This window comes from Zeus faber, assembly GCF_960531495.2.
Source record: "Zeus faber genome assembly, chromosome: 5".
Classification (NCBI taxonomy): Eukaryota; Metazoa; Chordata; class Actinopteri; order Zeiformes; family Zeidae; genus Zeus; species Zeus faber.
In genome coordinates, this window is record NC_137192.1 from 27611570 (window position 1) to 27621100 (window position 9531).

The following is a 9531-nucleotide window of genomic DNA, read 5'->3' on the forward strand; positions in this document are numbered from 1 at the left end:
AGCGTACACACACAAGAGAAAAACCATACCACTGTGAACAGTGTGGGAAGCGCTTTACAACAAGGAGTGCAGTAAAACGACATAAGCGTACACACACAGGGGAGAAACCTTACCCCTGTGAGCAATGTGGGAAACGATTCAGTCAATCAACAAATCTCAAGATTCATCAGCGTACGCACTGCACTGAGAGCCTTTTTACTTAATAGACCCGTTAGAGAAGATTCCAGAAGAGTATGTGGAATCTTAAAATTGGGTGCCTAATCTTTTCAAATTCCCCACTGTTATCCGTCAGAACATACGTAATTCTCTTCAGGTGTAATGTACTAGTCAGTTCTGTAAGCCACTGTTTCACTGATTGTACCTCTGCCTTCCAGCACATAAGAATTTGTTTTTTTAGCAACAATTATCCCATAAGAGAGCCAACTTAAACTTAACAAGTCTTGGGATATTCCTAATATAATGAAGTTTGGTTCTGGCTCTATTTGCACTTCAAGTATGTGTGAGAATAAATTAAACATTTCTGTCCAGAAGTTGCGCAGTTTAGGACAAAGTGCAAAGCTGTGAGCTGGGTTAGCCTCAGATGACATCTATCACATAGAGGTGACATTTCTGGAAAGAGTTTGTGTAGCTTCACTTCAGAATTGTGCAATTTATGTACGATTTTAAATTGTATTAAGCAGTGACAAGCGTTAATGGAACACATGAATATAGTCCATACTATCCTCCCTAACGTCATTCGGTATTTGTATCACCAATTCTTATTCTGAATGAGTCATAACACACAGACTATATGACTGTATTCATTCTGTACCATATGTTGAAGGCATTTTGAGCTTTTAACTGTCTGCATGGAGGAGATAGAAGGAAATGGAGAGGGAGTGGGAATGATGAGGAAAAAACAGCTCATGGTGAAATCTTTTGGATTTGGAAGAAACATGTAAAGAGATGCAGCCACAACATCAACTTTTATTTGGAATGTAATAAAAAGAACCACCTCATCCACCTGATGGAAGCAAAGTAACAGAACGCTGTTATGATACAGAATATAGAGAACATTGTAAATGAAATGTCCTTATGCACTGTGTTAATAAAAGGATGAGTGCACTTCCATGTTATTTCTGGTTTGCTCTTGTTCAACTTCCATCATGTTTACAGTGTGTTGTGCACTACTCGCCGCCAGAAGGCACTATCTCACTATGACCGAATAACATGGAAATCAAGTGGGAGCAAAGTAACAGATGAAAAAAGTAACAGATGAAAAAACGAGGAAGGCTTTACTTCTTATCTTCTCTGTATCGTTCCAATGGTTTGTTTCTGTCACGTGAGCGATCAATAAAAAAAAGAAATAACATCCAGTCACGCAGAACAAGCAACAGCGGAACCCTGTAGTGAGTGTAGTTTCCGAGGGAACATTTTCAGCGACGCATCGGAAGCGCGTTAGCTTAGCTTGTTTATCTTTCCTGCAGCAGTTTTCCATCGCCGTGTTAAAATGTGGAGGTTAGAAACCCTGAGAGCAGATATTAGCCGTCCTCTGGCTGCAGCTGTGGAGGAGATTTTAGGATTATTTGAAAAAACCATCTCAGAATACGAGGAGAAAGTTTCTCGTTTACAAGAAGAAAACAACGGCCAACGCGAGTTACTGGACGCTGCACGGAGTCCTCGAGTTGTGCTGCACAGAGCAGGTCTGGACACCGAGCATGGAACTAACGTTACTTTGAATGGACACCACACGGATGAGGCTTTATTTACTTTTCGTAGGGTAACTTTTTCTATACGTTTGGTTTTCTTAATGTCCGGAACATCAGTGTCTCCTTGAGCTAACAGCGAGCTGCACTATATTTCATTCTAGCCTATCTACAAATAATGTATTCTAATATCCCCAAAAAGCTCGTTGTTTTCATGAAAACGACATGTTCAACAACTACCTGTGGATTTAAATGTAGAGGAAAATGGGATGCAAGGGATCAAAGTATTAGATATATGTTGGGAGAGTGACGAAACAAAACCGACAATTTAAAGTTGGCTCCTTATTCGAATTTTTCAGTCCAACTAAAATGGCCACAATACGTTATTTGGCCTGTACATGTCTCTAGTTATATCCTGTACTATAGAGGCCTCTATTGAGAGATTTCTAAAATGACTAATCTGTTGTGAAAACTGCATTCAGAAAAATAAAAAATAAAAACAATAACTGTCCAGGATGCATTTTTAATTTGAATTGCTAATTTTTTTTAAAAGCTACTATATGAAGTAACCAGAAAGACAACATGACAAGATGGACCTTACTGTTATTTAACAAGAAAGGCAGGCAAAGGGGAGGCACTTTCTGCATAATTGTCATGACTTGACTATAGTATTTCTTTTTTTTAAGAAAATTTTTATTTAATTTCATTCATTTTTATTGTTAATCTCTACTAAGGCAATCTCTAAGAAATTGTGATGTGCGGTGAGATGCTTGGCGCTGAGACGCCGCGCTGCCGTTTCCACGACCAAAGTTCTCGTACAGCACACAATACCGACTGGTCGGAGAGCTGGTCGTAAGTTCGAAGGGTCGTTACACAGGTAGGTCATTAAGTGAGGAGTACCTGTTGTAATTTTGGAAATCTTTCAATAGAGGCCTCTACAGTACAAGACAGAGACCAGTCTCGGAATAGAGCCATCTACAAGGGCCAAATAACGTTATTCCAGCCATTTAAGGTGAACTGAAAATTTTGAATGAGGAGCTGGCAAATAAGTAGTCAACTTCAACCTCGTCCCAATTTTGAGGTTTTGAATTTTAGTATTTTCATGCTGCACATTAACCTACTCAGGAAAATCAGTGATTTGATGAGATATAAATACCATTCTTTAGGATCATTTTTAAACTTCCCAGTCTTTGTGAATCACAGCTATGAATTTAGCCCTGCTAATTCTAAAGCACTTTAAGATTTGTTCAGTTATTCAATCTTATCCAATTTTCCATTTCATTCAAGACCTGCATTGTAATTGAATTTTGTCAGGCCTTGTGGCCCAAAATGGTAACATTTGTAGCAGAGTTTCTCAAATTTGTGAACTTCTTTAGTTTTTCTGCAATCTAATTGTAAGAATGTTTGAGTCGCCAAGAAAAATGTGTGGTTGTCTGAGTGAATTTTGGTAACATGCACAGAGGCCCTGTTTCCTAGTGGTCGACTGATAAGGGTTTTTTAATGGCCAATATTTAGAGTGTGCGGAGATTGATGGCCGATATATGATGTTGATATGATGTTGTTTTTTGTTTTGTATCTGATAGATACAAAACATACAATACAATTTTTTGTAAAAAATGTATCAAATAAATAAATGTCCACAGGTAATCAAAATATTTAACTTTGTAAAAAAAGAATTATGAAAAATAAATAATTATAAACGATAAAAAAATAATAATAATGAATGGCATGATATTAACTTCTAGTCGGGAAATAGTCTCCCTGTTCCGGAGGTGCAGGATTTATTATTTACAAGTAAAGTATGTACACAAAAACATCCAGTTGTTACTAAATCAAGTTCCATAGTGGCACTTGGCACACAGGCAGGCACGTGGGGTGGGGGCTGAGGATGCCTGAGCACCTGCCCCTTGATGTCCATGGTGCCCTTTTTTATGTGCTGCGGGTTTTTTAAACCGTGAATGGGCATAGAGGTAGCGGATTTCCGCGATCGGGACACCTGCGATGGTGCGTATGTGCGCTTCGTTACCTTATTAAGGCCAAACAAAAAAGAACATGTTGTGTTTAAAGATTTTTTTTTCATACAACTTAGCAAACACAAAAAAAAGAAATACATCTAAAATAAAAACACAGGAAAATCGCCACGGAAACGCACCGACGGAGCAGCATTGTCTGGAGGAGAAAAAAAAAAATCCACTCCAATTCTCGGAGTTAGGTTTACGTTTTGCCCCAAATGCGAAATATTTCCAAACAGCCGTCCTGCTGTTTTCTTTCAAAACCAGTCGCGGAGGCTCTGCTCTTGCCATCTTTAAGGAGCTAACACCATGACAAACCGGAGCGAAGGAGACGAGTGAAGACAGCGAGTGAGTGAGAGGAGGCAGGGCTATGTGGCCGCTGCTGAGCTGTGTGTGACTCCGTGTGGGAGAGAAGAGACAGCGAGGAAGCAGCTGCTACCAGTATATCAATAGTGCGCAAAATTTGTATTGAAACACTTTCAAATATTGAGAATCGATATGTATAGAAAAATCTATATTCTTGACAACACTAGTCTGCAGACATTTTTTGTTTGACCGATCAATTGGTCACCCACTGCTGTTTACACCTGCCATTAACATGTGTCTTGGGTCATCCAATAACAAATGGACAGCTCTTAGTATGCCTGTTCACACCTAGCATTACAATGCGTCTCGAGTAACCACTTGTGATCGGATCTCACTTCCCATGCTCTATATGCAAATAAACACCAACATCATTTCCAGACCTTAGCGCAGGGGTAAAAACATTACAGACTGAAATGTTGGTGCCGTGTGTACTTAACTCAGCGCAGGGTTCAGGCTAACCAGATTTTAATCGTTTCCTGATGGAAAATTGGAAACGTTAACATAACTCAGAATTGGAGTGGAGTTTTTTCTCCTCTAGACAGAGGTGCGACATACATACTGCGTCGGTTTTGCTATGTTTTTATTTTAGATGTATTTATTTTCATCTGTTTGCAACTTGTATGAAATTTGAAATGAAACTTCCACTTACGCAGAAGATATTAGTTGGGTAGGTGGTCCTTTAATGTTGACCAGGACACATTTGCGTTTACACTGCAAAAAAATGTAGCTATATGCGGCCCAGACCACCTCCAAATGTGGTCTAAGTGATCTGATCTCTGATCGTCTTGGGTGCAATGCATTCACACCTGTACTACGAGCTGTCCCCTCGTCATAGTATTACCCAAGACATATGTTAATGACAGGTGTAAACAGGGCCATACAGTACATTAGTTTGGGTTTCTCTCCAAAAAAGTTTTATTTTGGGATGATTCTGGAACGACGTGTCAGAGGTTTGAGTGTGTAACATCACAGAGTCACTTGAACAACACCCGGACCTGTCTCTTTCCCTTTTCCTTTCTAACTTTCCTGTTAACAAAACAATCATCTTTAACTCTACTACTGACAAAATGTACCTATTGTAAGTCGGTTTGGACACAAGCGTCTAATCACTGACGTGATGTGATTTATTGGTGTCACTGTCCTAGTTTTCCTCCCTCTGTCTGTATTTCAGTGTTGCCTCCAGAGCTCCAGCAGTTCTCTTTTTGTAAAGAGGAGCTTCCCCCTGAGCAGCAGGAGTGGAGCCCCAGTCTGGGCCAGGAGGAGCCAGGGCCCCCAAACATTAAAGAGGAAGAGAAGGAATTTCGTGTCGGTCAGGAGGCTGGTATCACCCAGTTCCCGTTCCCTCCTGGCCCTGTGAAGACTGAACATGATGAAGAGTGCGCTCAGTGGTCCCAGCTTCATCAAAGCCAAACTGAGAAGAAGAGAGAGGCAGAACCTGTATCCAGCACCTCAACTGAACAGATGGAAACAGAAGCTGATGGAGAGGACTGGGGAGTGTCAGAAGCAGCCAGTAGCTCAGATCCAGCTGCTGCTTTAGAACCAGCTGGTGCTGAGCAGCTCTTTTCTTCACACTCTTCTGAAACTGAGACTGAAGACAGTAATGAAGATTGGAAGGAGACCAGACAATCTCAGTCGGGTAAGTTTTCATTTGCCAGCAGATAATAACTTAATTAATTGTTGATTCTCCATTCAATAAAAAATAAGCAAAATGATATGAGCAAAACAAATGGTCACAATATTAATTAAATGTTGACATTCATAGTTTGGTCAAACCATTGACCAAATGGTTTATTGAGGTTTATTAAAACCTTGTGATATAGAAAGAGGTTTACCTCTGCTTTCTACTATAAAATAAATTCTCAAGGTATCTGGGTAAATACAAATTCTTTATTCTGTTAGTCTGAAATGTAACAGGAGCAGATTTGAACGGTGGCCCTGAGTGCTCAACACACTGAAACCTAAGAAAACACCTGCACCAATTTGACAACATATGCACAATATTTAGAATACACACTAAATTCATTCAAATTCCTCACAATACAGACACCACAACACATTAGAGAAATGTGCTGCAATTACACCAAACAACAAGGGAAGTGTTTCCAGAGGACACTTTAAAGTGATGCACACGTCTGGACACACGGTGAAGTCGACTATCAGTCTGTGGTGTTGGAAAATGAGCTAAAATGTCAGTAGGTTTGGATTATTTGAACACAGTGAACGCATGACTCCAATATTATTGCAGATATCTGCTGTTAACATAGCATTGGCCTTTTGCTTATAATTAACCCACTCATTCAAATATCCTGACGAAATACAGTATACACAATTAATTGTGAATCTCTCTCTCTCTCTCTCTCTCTCTCTCTCTCTCTCTCTCTCTCAGCAAAGTCAGCTATTTACCAGTTCATGAAATACAGAGAACTGAAAGAAATGGAGACAAAAACTATTTTAAAAAGCAAAATTAAATCAAAGAAAATAGTCAAGGTAAGTTAATATTGATGTTTGTTGAATGGTCATACACAATAGTCTATCTTATTCCTTCCATCTTTTCTTATTTCTGCTCTAGATTTCTGTTGGGATCATGAGCAAGACTAAGTATGGCTTCAAGCCCATAAGAGGGAAAACCCTACCTCTACATGTTGAACCCCAGTGGTCATCTGAGCAACTTTTGGCAGCTGCATCGAAAAAACTAAAAGACGTCTACTTAGACATGGAAGATGGAGAATATGTCCTGCTCTATCCTGATGGCTCTGAGATAAAAAATATCCCTGGGACTGAGGTACCCTTTACCATTGAACACTACAAAAAGGTCACTGGAAAAGCCTATCAACGGATCACACTGTACATCTGCACCCTTGAGATCTTGTCAAAGAGTAAGTATTGAAATACAATATGTACATGTCAAACAAATCAAAAATCGAAATACTTTTTGTCTCGCAGGAGGGGTTTCGGTCTCTGGTGGGCCAACTAGCCGACCCACTTTGAAATAAGACAACCCAGTCAGTTTTTGTGAGCGGCCTATTTCGGAAAATGTGGTGAAATAAGCTGTTCAGCTTTGTGTGTCAGTACTAGGTAAGATTGAGACTCGATGAATTAGAACCGCCCACCATCTGAGTTACTACACCCACAGCTGGAGCACCACCGGACCCGCAAGCATCCACGCTAAGAACTAAGCATGGGATGTGCCCTGTTGTTGACTGCAGAGACCAGCACAAATCTTTTAAAAGAAAGAGGAATTAATACCAACTGTCTGTGACAATGGTAGACGAGGGAAAGTATTTAAAAAATAATTCTACTATGTTTCTTTCTTTGTTTAAAAAACAAACGAAAAAAAATCGGATGTGTTACACTGTAGGCTGCGGCGCGCGATCCACTGTGCGTTTCTCCAAACAAACCCAATAAAAGTAGTGTTTTATAGTAGATGTATTCTTTTATTTTATTTTTTGACGTTTCCATTAAACCATAAATCTCTGCAGCGGTGTCTTGCACAAGCTTGGAGCACGGCAACCAAGGTGGGAACAAACTTTTAAATGAGGCCTTGTAGATCTAATGTGAGTGAAGTTTCAGCAACTGGATTGATTATTTCTGCGCCTCAAATTTGATCAGAAACAGATTTTGGTGGACTGATAAGGTGAAATGGTGAACATTTCCAGAATAAATACAACAGAACCCAGAGAAGAGTTCACAAAAGCTCACCAATGGCACACAGAATCCGGAACTTGTGCTCAAACCCCATAGTCTCACAGTACTCGGGGCCTGGCTGCTCATTTACATTTAAAGCTACACACAGTGAAACAGCCTGTTTTGGAACATGGTTCTTGAGAGGCATGTTAGAACAGCTCAAATGCATAATCTGAGTGGTTTTTCAGTTTAGAACTTCTTTAAGATGATTTGGGGACCTAAGAGATGTATATTAACTTGTTGAAAAGGTGCGTAATAGGTTCCCTTTAATAGTTTTGATTGTACTGCAATTGTTAAGCAGTGGACGGTACAGCATGGTGAGGGAAAATAAATAATAGATAAACGTCTAAAGTAACATCTGTTTGCTTGCTTGTTTTTGATTTGAGATCTATGCCAAAAAAAAGTCAAACAGACCACCCCTGCCCACCTTCTCACAGCCCGGTGGCAAATGCCCCGCGGCCCGGCACCAGTTCCGCAGCCCAGTGGTTGGGATCCGCTGTTCGTCACAACTGGAGAGTTTGAGTTGTACATATAACAGTGCGTTTACAAAATCATTTATGTTAAGAAAAACACTTATGTAGCAGAACAAATTAACGAAACAATACATTAAGCTGCTGGATGTTACTTAATTTCAGCATACTCAAATTTGTAGATGGTTTAAGTCCTTCTATAATTAAAAAAATATATTTACTGTATAGTCTTCTGGCCTCTACTAAGGCACAATTATCTACCCAGTTAGCAGTTACTTTCACAGTTTACACTATACTGTCACCGTCAGTATATTGCACTGCTGCCTTACAGCAAGAAGGTCCTGGGTTTGATTCCCGCCTGGGGAGCTGTTGGCACCATGCTCCGGCGGGTTATCTCCCAAATAGGAGCCTTTCTGTGTGGAGTTTGCATGTTCTCCCTGTGCCCACATGGGGTTTCCTCCACCTACCATCAGTAAGGACCCCCACCAAAAACATGCACACATCATCGTCTGACGAGCGATGGACACTTGTTACCAGGTCCCCGGGCGTGTCGACGAATGCTGCCCACTGCTCCTGGCTGCCCCTGGCTGAGGAAGGACAAGCCAAGATGGGTCAAATGCAGAGGCAACATTTCACAGGCCATCATCCAAAGCATGTGCATGCGTTGTAGTGTGGTGTGTTGCGTGACAACTAAAGATTCTTCTTCTAGATGAGTAAAATAAGCATCATTTAACAACAACTCCATCCATCCATTATTTATACTGCTTATCCTTGTGGGGTTGCGGGGGCGCTGGAGCCAATCCCAGCTGTCATTGGGAGAGAGACGGGGTACACCCTGGACAGGTCTGTCAGTCTATCACAGTAACAACAACTCGATAGTTTACATTTAGCAGACGCTTTTATCCAAAGCGACTTACAATTGTTCAAACACCGACGGACGCAGCCATCAGGAGCACTTAGGGGTTAAGTGTCTTGCTCAAGGACACTACAGCATGCTAGCAGGAGGAGCCTGGGATCGAACCAGCAACCTTTAGATCACTAGACCAGCTCTACCGCCTGAGCTACCATCCCCTAAAGGATGTTCACGGGATCCCCAAAATCAATGACTTCATGGGAGCACGAATGTGCCCTGCAAATTGCACATCAGGCTACCCAGTAGTTTCTGAGAAGACTTAACCTTCATGGCAGAGGTAGCAAATGCATGTCTACTAGACAAATATCTTATGTTGCAGAATCAGGAACTGAAGATTGTCGTCTAGACATATTTTTGAGTGATCTGTAATTCTCAACAGCAGTTGTGCAGTTGACTGGTGG

The 9531-nt window shown here is 40.8% G+C and overlaps 1 long non-coding RNA gene across 1 annotated transcript; it reads left to right on the forward strand.

Moving 5' to 3' along the window:
- The first annotated feature begins 1539 nt into the window (after window positions 1-1539).
- Window positions 1540-7401, forward strand: LOC307230096. Its single transcript, XR_013844152.1, has 4 exons — window positions 1540-1682; window positions 5235-5699; window positions 6450-6550; window positions 6633-7401. It is a non-coding gene; the product is annotated as an uncharacterized lncRNA (long non-coding RNA).
- The last annotated feature ends 2130 nt before the right edge of the window (window positions 7402-9531 follow it).